Genomic DNA, 10,514 nt, shown 5'->3' with positions numbered 1-10,514 from the left:
TAAGGTATGAACAAGATTCTGTATCTCTAACCAGGACCTGTGACACTGTTTGAAAAACATTACAGTCATAACAAACCCATGAACATGAATCCAATCCAATGTTTTCATCATCAGACTTATGGACATTGGTTGTCCTAGTTCTACTCTAGTGTAGAAATAATAATATAAGTCAAGGGGTGGTGGTGCTGCTGTCACTACAAAACATCCTTGTTTCTTTCTATACACGTCCTGTCTTGTCTCCCAGGTGTTAGATTGAGTAAAGTAATGAACCGCCCTTGCCCCTTGATTTTGCCGCCACTGTACAATGTACAATGGCACATAGGCCTATTCATGTGGGCAAATCTGCAGTGCCAATCGGGGGCATTTGAGGGGTGTCTATGAGACACTTGTCTTTTCATCATATCTGTCTTCTCACGGTCTCAGGGTGAAACCAGGGTAGCTCAGCTGTTGCCATTATGGGGGTGGAGTGCAGAGGCTAGCCAGCCAGCCAACCCAGCCCAGAATCACCCCTTTCTCTGGCATGGCAAGACCTTGTCCACTGAATAGCTTATCACGAAACAATGTCCTCTGTGTGACTGTGAGACAGGTGTCCATACATTGACAATAGATGCTAATGTGAGCAAGCAACAAAAAAAGCAATGAGAACATAATGCCGCTGCCACCGGGTTGGTTGCAAGAATAGATGCATGACTTTATGTTCCATTACTTGACTATTCTATTCATAACCAAATGTTCAAGTGTGAGTTGGTTCCATTTCAAAAGAGAGCAAATTGTGAATGTTCTTTTATATTCTGATATACAGTATGTGTGTGTTGTCTGTTGGTATATAATGTTTTAAAGTTTATATGTTCACCTGCCCAGAGACTGCAAATAAGTCAATTAGCTGTTAGCTAAATCTGGGGCAATGCATCACTTCTAATTTATGAGACTTAGCCTTTGTACATTATCCTTTAACAAATAAACATAATAAATCAATTAAACACAATTCAGGCTAAATGTTTCCAATGGATAGAATGGGGATGTTCTCTAGGCCTACTAAATATAATTAATTCACACTATTGTGATTGCAATTTGTTGTGCATGTCACATAGGCCTATATTTATCTGACTGGAATTCCAATACATTTCATCCCCAAAAATATTCCAAATTCTTCCTCTGATTCACAGAAGCCTACTAATCAAATATTTATGTGCAACAAGTTGAATTTTAACCAGGGTCAACCATGTCTGCCCCTTCTCCAGTGGAGAGGGCAGTGCCTGGGACTCAGGGACAGAGCAGCAGGGGGTAGAGTGGGTCTGTGGTTGGTGGAGGACCACACAGCGAAGCCTGCATAATGCCGTCTCACTACTGGAACCTTCATTTGTGGTTTTGGCCTGCCAAATGCCTGAGGAAGAAAAGCTTTCAGCATAGGTTTGTTTCACAGGCAGACAGTGTTGTATTCACTTGTAAAGGAGTGCCGTGTTTTCTCTGCAAGATGGTTATTTTTTATTTTGGATGGTTGGGGTTTCACTGTTTTAATGTTGCAGTCCTGTGCCAGATCAATCTAATATTTTTATCATTTGGCCTTTCATTTTCTTTCCTTGTACATCTCTGTTGAGACTAAGATAAGAGTACCATGGTTTATGCCTTATATACTGGATTTGGCTGCATGATTTCAACAGGATACATTGTAAACTGCAGTAGTTACAATTCACATTTTTTAAGATCAGGTTTTCGGCCTAAAGCATTTAGAAAAAACAAACATGATGATTTCAATTGTAATAGTCACACGTTTTTGTAATTAAAGCCTATCTGTTTTTGACAGATGACATTAACACATTTGGCAATGGCTCTGGAAACATTAAAATATCACAACAAGCAAAAAACATTATTAGCTATAAGCAGTAGGTATCATACTGGTATAAACCTAACACTGGGGAATCCCTTTCTCAATAGTGACCTAACGCCCTCTATGTGTCAAACAGAGACTGCATACATAAGAGGTTGACAGCAAAAAGTGACTGGGATTTCCCCACTAATAGGGAGGGTACTTACTTACAGTTGACTACTTAGTTGAAAAAATGGAAACCACTGTGAAACCACTTTTTGTTTGTTAAAAAACTAGGTAAGATTACTGGGCTATCAGCTCTTTTCATTATTATTGTGGGACACTTATCAGTTTCAGAAAAGTATGATTCAAGTCAATTATTTCCTCTTTTCCTCACTGCTTAAAACAGCTCCACCCAACTGGGTCTGTGCACTACATGTATCGGTGATTCCAATGTTGTCATTACTTTTAGTTTTTGTCATAGCTATGATCATTAAAGTTAAATATTCATCTTTAATTAGTTACAATTAGTTGGGTCGTTATATCCAAACATGCTGTAAGACCAGAAAAGAAGGACTATATTTAAAGACATGAAAAGCAAGATTCCTCTTTACAAATACATCAATGCTGTTTGTGAAAAATCCCACCAATTCAAGTTCATACACAATAGGGGGTAGGCAAGGTTGCTTTGTGGAATGTCACACAGTTTTGCCAATGATTTTCCTCAAAACTATGGATCGTTTATTGGGGTTCCATTGAACCAAAACCAGGCTGAATAAGGAATACTGTTACAATCCTTCAACTTCACAATGAAGCATTGTGTGTCGACGCTCCCTCCCAACCCACGCATCAATATGGTGTGATTGTAACACCCTCAGTACCTTAAAAGCAGTCAGTGCATTAGCCTCAGCCTGCTACTGTGTGGTCTTCCACAGAACTTGCACGCAGGAACGTGATTAGACAGATGGAAGGCAAGGGAACGAACAGAGGCCTCAACAACAATGCATGCTCTGTGACTCCTATCCTCCTAGCCTGTAGAGTTTGGGTGATTTCCTACTTCCCAACCCATGCCCGAGGGACACATTAGTAAATGCAGTTTAACAAGACCAAATTAAGCACATCCAGCAACAAAGCACTGTTTGACTTGGAGAGGACTTGCTTGCTTACAACTGGAACCAATGAAAGTCCGTCGGTCACCCCGCACCCACATAGTGCCTTCAGAATGTATTCATACCCCTTGACTTATTTCACATTTTGTTGTGTTACAGCCTGAATTCAAAATCAATTAAAATAAATTCTCACCCATCTACACACAATGCCCCATAATGACAAAGTGAAAACATATTTTTAGAAATGTTTTGCAAATGTTTTGAAAATGAAATACATAAATATCTAATTTACATAAGTATTCACACCCCTGAGTCAGTACTTTGTAGAAACACCTTTGGCAGCGATTACAGCTGTGAGTTTTTATGGGTAAGTCTCTAAGATCTTTCCACACCTGGATTGTGCAACATTTGCCCATCATTCAAGTTCTTCAAGCTCTGTCAAATTGTTGTTGATCATTTCTAGACAACCATTTTCAGCTCTTGCCATAGATTTTCAAGTAGATTTAAGTCAAAACTGTAACTCGGCCACTCAAACATTCACTGTGATCTTGTGATCTTGGTAAGCAACTCCAGTATAGTTTTTCTTGTGTTTTAAGGTTATTGTCTTGCTGAAAGATGAATTCATCTTCCAGTGTCTGGTGGAAAGCAGACTGAACCAGGTTTTCCTCTAGGATTTTGCCTGCACTTAGCTCCATTCCTTTTCTTTCTTATCCTGGAAAAACTCCCTCGTCCTTGATGATTACAATACCCATAACATGATGCAGCCACCACTATGCTTGAAAATATGACGAGTTGTACTCAGTACTGTGTTGTATTGGATTTGCCCCACACTTTGTATTCAGGACAAAAAGTGAATTGCTTTGCCACATTGTTTGTAGTATTACTTTAGTGCCTTGTTGCAAACAGGATGCACGTTTTGGAATATTTTTATTCTGTACAGGCTTCCTTCTTTTCACTCTGTCATTTAGGTTAGTATTTTCGAGTAAATACAATGTTGTTGATCCATCCTCAGTTTTCTCCTGTCCCAGCCATTTAACTCTGTAACTGTTTGAAAGACACCATTGGCCTCATGGTGAAATCCCTGAACTGTTTCCTTCTTCTCCGGCAACTGAGTTAGGAAGGACGCCTATATCTTTGTAGTGACTGGGTGTATTGATACACTATCCAAAGTGTAATTAATAACTTCACCATGCTTAAAGGGATATTCAATGTCTGCTTTTTTTTATTGTACCAATAGGTGCCCTTCTTTGCTAGGGATTGGAAAATCTCCCTGGTCTTTGTGGTTGAATCTTTGTTTGAATTTCTCTGCTCGACTGAGCGACCTTACAATTATCTGTATGTGTGGGGTACAGAGATGATGTAGTCATTCAAAAATCATCTTAAAAACTATTATTGCATACAGAGTGAGTCCATGCAAATTATTATGTGACTTGTTAAGCAAATGTTTACTCCTGAACTTATTTTTGGCTTGCCATAACAAAGGAGTTAAATACTTATTGACTCAAGACATTTCAGCTTTTCATTTTGAAAAACAAAGTTCCACTTAGGCCAGTGACAAAATATTTTTTGTAAAATTCAGGCTGTAACAACATTGGGAAAAAGTCAAGGGGTGTGAATACTTTGTGAAGACACTGTATATCCCCAGTCAGTTAGTCTACAGACACACTGAGAAAGACAGAGCACAGAGCACAGGTGCAGGTGATGATGTTTGACAGGTTAGGTTAGGGGGAAACACCTGTGTGGCATCCTGTCAAATATAAATATTTTATTTTGGTAGTATTTTATTTTATCCTGTCAATAAGCCAAGATTCCACAAGGATGGATGTGAGAGCAGAGCAATCACTTTTTCCCTGCAGGTTTTGAAATAACAAGCGCCATATGATGCTTGAAATACTTTTGTAAGGCTAAAGTATGTGAATAGGGGATTCGGTATGTTACAATACAGGCATAGTCTTTTTTAGGTGCCGCATTCTGCATGTGTCTCATTCTCAATTTATTTCTCAATACATTGCACAATTTATTTATCTAAATTTATTTCTTAACCTAATATTATTTCCCAAACAATTGCTCAATCAAAACGTGTGTCAATGTTTATACATTTTACTCACTGCATCATGAATAGAAATACAACATTTATACCACAAATAGAGCTAAAATATTACCTTTTTTACAGTAAAAGCTATTAATATTAATATTCACTGTTTCTGGATGAAATGTTCTTCATATCATACCTGAAATATATACCGTATAAAAATCATGCTCATTTGCAACAAACCCTGACCTGGTTTTAGTAGGCGAGATTCTGCGGACATCCTCCCATAGAGTGGTATTATCCATATGTTGGTGTTCTTCCTCTTCTCTTAATAACTGTCTAAAGAGTGACTGTTCACATGTGTGGACAGACTGTTACAACTGAGATAATACAGGGTCTATATCTTCCACCCGCCCTTCTGAAAAAACACAAACAGAAGCACATGCACACGCAAGCTCGCACTCACTCACACACACGCACGCACACACACACACACACACACACACACACACACACACACACACACACACACACACACACACACACACACACACACACACACACACACACACACACACACACACACACACACACACACACACACACACACACACAGTTTCCTTATGCTCGTCAATAGTTTCTCCATATCTTTTGTTGAAAGGAGACTGGGCCCCAGCAAGGACAGTAAGGCCTACAGGAGTATCTGTGTTAAACACCAGCTATAGGCTACATATGACCATGGGAAATGTCGAAGTAGCATCTTCAGCTTAGGTCATCAACCCTGGATGTGTTATTCATGTAGCTGAATCATTCATGCCCAAATCAAAGCAAACTCATGGGTAACCAGGCAGGGAGTCTGCAGGGCTCGTCGGCACTGTCTGAATGGAGGAAGGAGGCCAGCGGGCTAATCAGAACAGGCTTTTCTCACTGTAGGAAGTTGGTATTGGTCTCAGTAGGGGGCAGACGTGCTCCCCTCTGAGATGATGCCTGGAGAGGATAAAACACGCTCAGTAAGGGACTTGGGAACAGTGGACTCTTGGGTGTGTGTTGTTGCTGTGTGTGTATGTGTGTGTTTCGCTGTGTGTGTGTGTTGCTGTTTGTCGGTTACTGTGTGTGTGTGTTTTGCTGTGTGTGCGTGTATGTGCATGTGTGTGCATGTGTGTGTGTGTGTGTGTGTGTGTGTGTGTGTGTGTGTGTGTGTGTGTGTGTGTGTGTGTGTGTGTGTGTGTGTGTGTGTGTGTGTGTGTGTGTGTGTGTGTGTGTGTATGTGTGTGTGTTAGAGCCCTACTGATTTATCGGTTCACTAATATTATCGTCTGATTAACGCTATATCGGTATCGGTAACCAATAACCGATATTCAATCAATTGGATGAAAAAAGGGAATCTCATGCTGATCTCAACATTTGTGGCAATTCCCATGATATGTCATTCACTTCACAATGTAATAAATCAACAATTGAAACATTTCTTGGAGAATTGCTGTTTTGGATGGCAATCGGTACGTTTTGTCCCCCCAAAGAATTGCTATGGGACCCCAAAAAAACATATCGGTCAGGCTCTAGTGTGTGTGTGTGTGTGTGCGTGTGTGTGTGTGTGTGTGTGTGTGTCACAGTGGGGTATTTTGTCATCCTTGTAGCAGATTAGTAGCCCTTCAGAGTTTTAGAGAGACTATGTATGGATGGAGCCCATGTACTGTATACACCCCCCCCCCCCGTGAGGACTACACAGGGGTTCCAGGGTGGGGGTTAGGGTTGGGGCAAATAATAATAATCTGAATAATGATGACAATAGAAACACATTATGGAGCAGATTGGTCCAATGGGACCACTAATGGACTGCCCTGTGAGCAGTACAATAGGGCGAAAGAAGGCCAGGTCATGCTGGAACACAGACAGACAGGCATGGATGCCTTCCTCTGCGCCTGATGTGCTGGAAATATTGGCCCTGGCCTAATCCCCAAAGGGAATGGGGTGTGTGGGGCTGGAAAAAAATCGAACATTATTACCACGACCCACATGGTTGCCGTGAGAGGATCCATGCTGGCTTTACCCCATTGGCAACGACCGCCACTGGGCACCCTACCCCACGCCTCTCACAGTAGGGGGCGCTATAGAGCGAGGTGGTGCTGGGCAAAGGATAACTGTGCACCATGGTGTCGGCTGCCAATCACCTTTGTGTTGCGATTGTCAGCGGCCTGAAAAGGTCGTTAAGGGGATTTACATAACATTTTGTATGCCTTGGGCGCGTAAGGAAATGTGTGGTACCCCGTTGAGGATTCATCTTCAATGAGATTTTGATGGCGGATTGTGCCAAGAAGAAGACTAAATGAAGTAGACCAATCACTATAAATTAAATATCGTCAGCGAAAATAATTAGGACTTTAGGTGTTTTGCATAAGATTATTCCAATTACAATAAAGAGCTAAGCAGACCACAAGGCACAATAAAACAATAGCCCCTATACTAAATCATTCTGAAACAAACCCAATCCAATCCCGAAGACAGAAATCCATTCTCCATTTGCCCTAGCTTCTGCAAAAATATGAGCAGGCGCTTTCCTATAGCAGATACAAACAAAATCTGTTGTAGAATGTATCTACTAACCAGTAGCATTAACTTGTGGGAGCTAATTTGGCCAACATTAATTCCACATTGGTGCTGAGTGGTATGATAAGTGGTGACTGTGTGGGTCATTGGAGCCATGAGGAATATCTATTAGGGATATGTGTGACGGATGATTGAGACAAACGCTTCAAAGATGCACTTCCTCAGGGAAAAGGGGGGCCACGTATTGTCAACCATGCATGGGCATTGTGGGTCATAATGGAAGATGAGTGTGTGTTGGCGAGTGGTGGATGTTACCAAAGAATGTCTATTTAGTTGACTGGATTGGAGTGGAGGTTATCAAGGACTGTTTTGATGAACTTTCATTATTCATGTGGATTAGGCTTTCCGTCTCTGTCTGACCTCCATTGCAGTGTGCAAAAATGTACTGTTTTTGTGAGTTGAGAACATCAGGTAATGACGTGACCAATTATTCAGAAACCTGACGATACTATCAACAGTAGTTGAGGTTAATCAAAGAGAGGGGAAAAAAATAATTTGTTTTTCCTCAGTGGTGTCCGTTTGAAGTTTCTCCCTGTTCGTCTGCCATGAACTGTACCTGAATGATGACTAAAGAAAGAATAAAGGATGCCCCACCCTGTACCTTTAGTTTGCCATGATTAAATCAAAGACTCTGTAGAGGAGGCATCAAAGGTAAGATGTTAACCTGTTCCACCTTGGGCTAGATAATTGGTTGGAATGTAGTAGCGTGTCAGAGCACAGACTGAGGAGAGCAGAGAGACCCAGCACCAATTGAAAACCTGTGGCATCCTAGGTACCTATACCTACTACTTTTAATTTGGCATCGCCGAGCCTTGCCATTGTGACAGCGTCGATGCCAAATGATTTGGAACCCACCCTCATTCAATTTCTTGAACACTGGAAGCATCTGACTGACAAGGAGAATGTTAGTGGCCCTGTGGGTCTGGAGCGAGAGAGACCTAGACTCTGACAAAGCCAACAGTCTCATAACATATCTCTCCAAGGTGGTCTGGGGCTGGACTGACTGGGGTACAGGTCTGTGTTGCTACTGACAACTCTTGAGTGTATGCATGTCCATCAGTGATATAATAAAGCCATAGGCTATAGGTTATTCCAAATTGTGTTATGTGATTATTATTCCTCTATACAAAGTAACCTTAGTACACCTGCTATGTCATCTTGGTAATTGGGCAGAATACCGTCATGGAATTAGTGACATTTCTGAAATTATCCAAATAATTGTGGTAATGCAGAATTAACACCCATAATTATCTGACAGAAGTTGAAACAGTGGTTCTTCCCATGATGTCATCCAGCCAGTGTACTTTGTCACCCAGCCAGTGTACTTTGTGGAATCAACAGAACAATAATGTTTTGTTTGTTATAATTTTTTCAGATGCATTTTCCCGCTTGTGTGTGTGTGTTGTTCCAGATGCACACCTGCCTACCTCCAGGCTAAAATATACCACAGTGGGCAGCCTCTCATTGCTGGCTGGAGCCACAGCTCCCCCTGTAGTAATGCATTAGAGGGCTTGTCATTTTACTTTATTGTAGCCCTCTGACAACCCATTAGACACAGCAGGGTCAGAGGTGTCAAGCTGCTCTGACTGACAGACGGAGGGAGGATGGAGGGAAGGGGGATGGACAGATTATGGCACAGACGAATTGGGCTGCTCCCAGAGTCAATTACCAAGTCCTACCCTGGGGCACCTCAGCACACACAACCGGGAGAGCTGATGTATCACGTTTTATTCCACCTTTTGGAACACGGGTAAAATGGGAAACAGGGTTATACATACAGTGATATATATCTTTAGAAAATAGGGCAGTGTAACACGGCCTTACATCCCTGTTGGATTTTCAGTAACCTTTATAATTGCTTCTCAAAAGAAGGATAACAAATAGAAAAGGAACTGAAGTTGAATGCAAACATATTCGTAATTGTATTTGTGTGTTTTTTCAATTTATTTCAGAGTGAAAAGGAACAACTGATGAACATATGATTTAATGTACGACATGGTGTTTGTGTATAGGAGTTTGAGTTGGGGGGGTTGAAGCTTCCTTGTTGCACTGTCCGGTCCACCAAACTGCAGACAATTTAGATGGAACTGCATTGGATGGATATAATGGCAGACTAAAGTCTAAAATCCTTGTTAAGTCCCTCCATCTTTCAAACTCAACTGGATCACACCAAGAATATCTTATTATGTTATCCTGTCTTGATCCTCTAATCCTTCAACCATTTCCATCTTCTCCTTTTCTCATTTCAAACGAGCAGCTGTTTTTTGATTGTCCAGCAATAGAACATCGAGAATTTGTCCCCTCTTCCACGAAAAGAAAAGTAACTATATTGACAAGAAAAAAAGAGGTACAGCTTGACAGAGCCAAGAATGCAACTGGATCTGTTTCCGTGTGATAATGGGGTGTTTTCTGTGCTCGGAGCTTGTATTGACATGGAGACTAATTATTTCCATGTAGTACAACACTGAGGGAATAATGTGGAGGGATGGGAAAGACAATAAGCAGTGATTACACTTGTAGACAAGCCAAGATGCTCAACTGCTGCTATATCGCTTGAAACAAGACAGGAAGTCTGTCAATAGCAGACTGACCCATACACGTTTTGTTTGTTGACCATTTGTATTATTTTCTAGACAGAAAATATGCAACGGATGAATAGTTAATTTAGCAGTGATGCCATGATGTCCGAACTGGCAACGGTGGAATATATTGTGAAGAGACGAGAGAAATAGAAAAGCTCAAATCTTTTGGATTATACGCACCTCCCTCCATTTTTTTTTCTTCCCAATAACAGAAATAATGCAATCTATGTTAACCCCTCGCCCCTCCTTAGTGGGAACTAGCTTTAGTTTGAAAGGTGGAGGACGGCAGTGCAGAGAGGGTTCGGGGGGGTCGCCCCAATAAAAATAGCACTCAAATGCAATTACAGTGCTGTGAAGAATGGTCTTGTCAGTAATTT

This window comes from Oncorhynchus keta, chromosome 23, assembly GCF_023373465.1.
Source record: "Oncorhynchus keta strain PuntledgeMale-10-30-2019 chromosome 23, Oket_V2, whole genome shotgun sequence".
Lineage (NCBI taxonomy): Eukaryota > Metazoa > Chordata > Actinopteri > Salmoniformes > Salmonidae > Oncorhynchus > Oncorhynchus keta.
Note: the sequence above shows the minus strand (reverse complement) of the source record.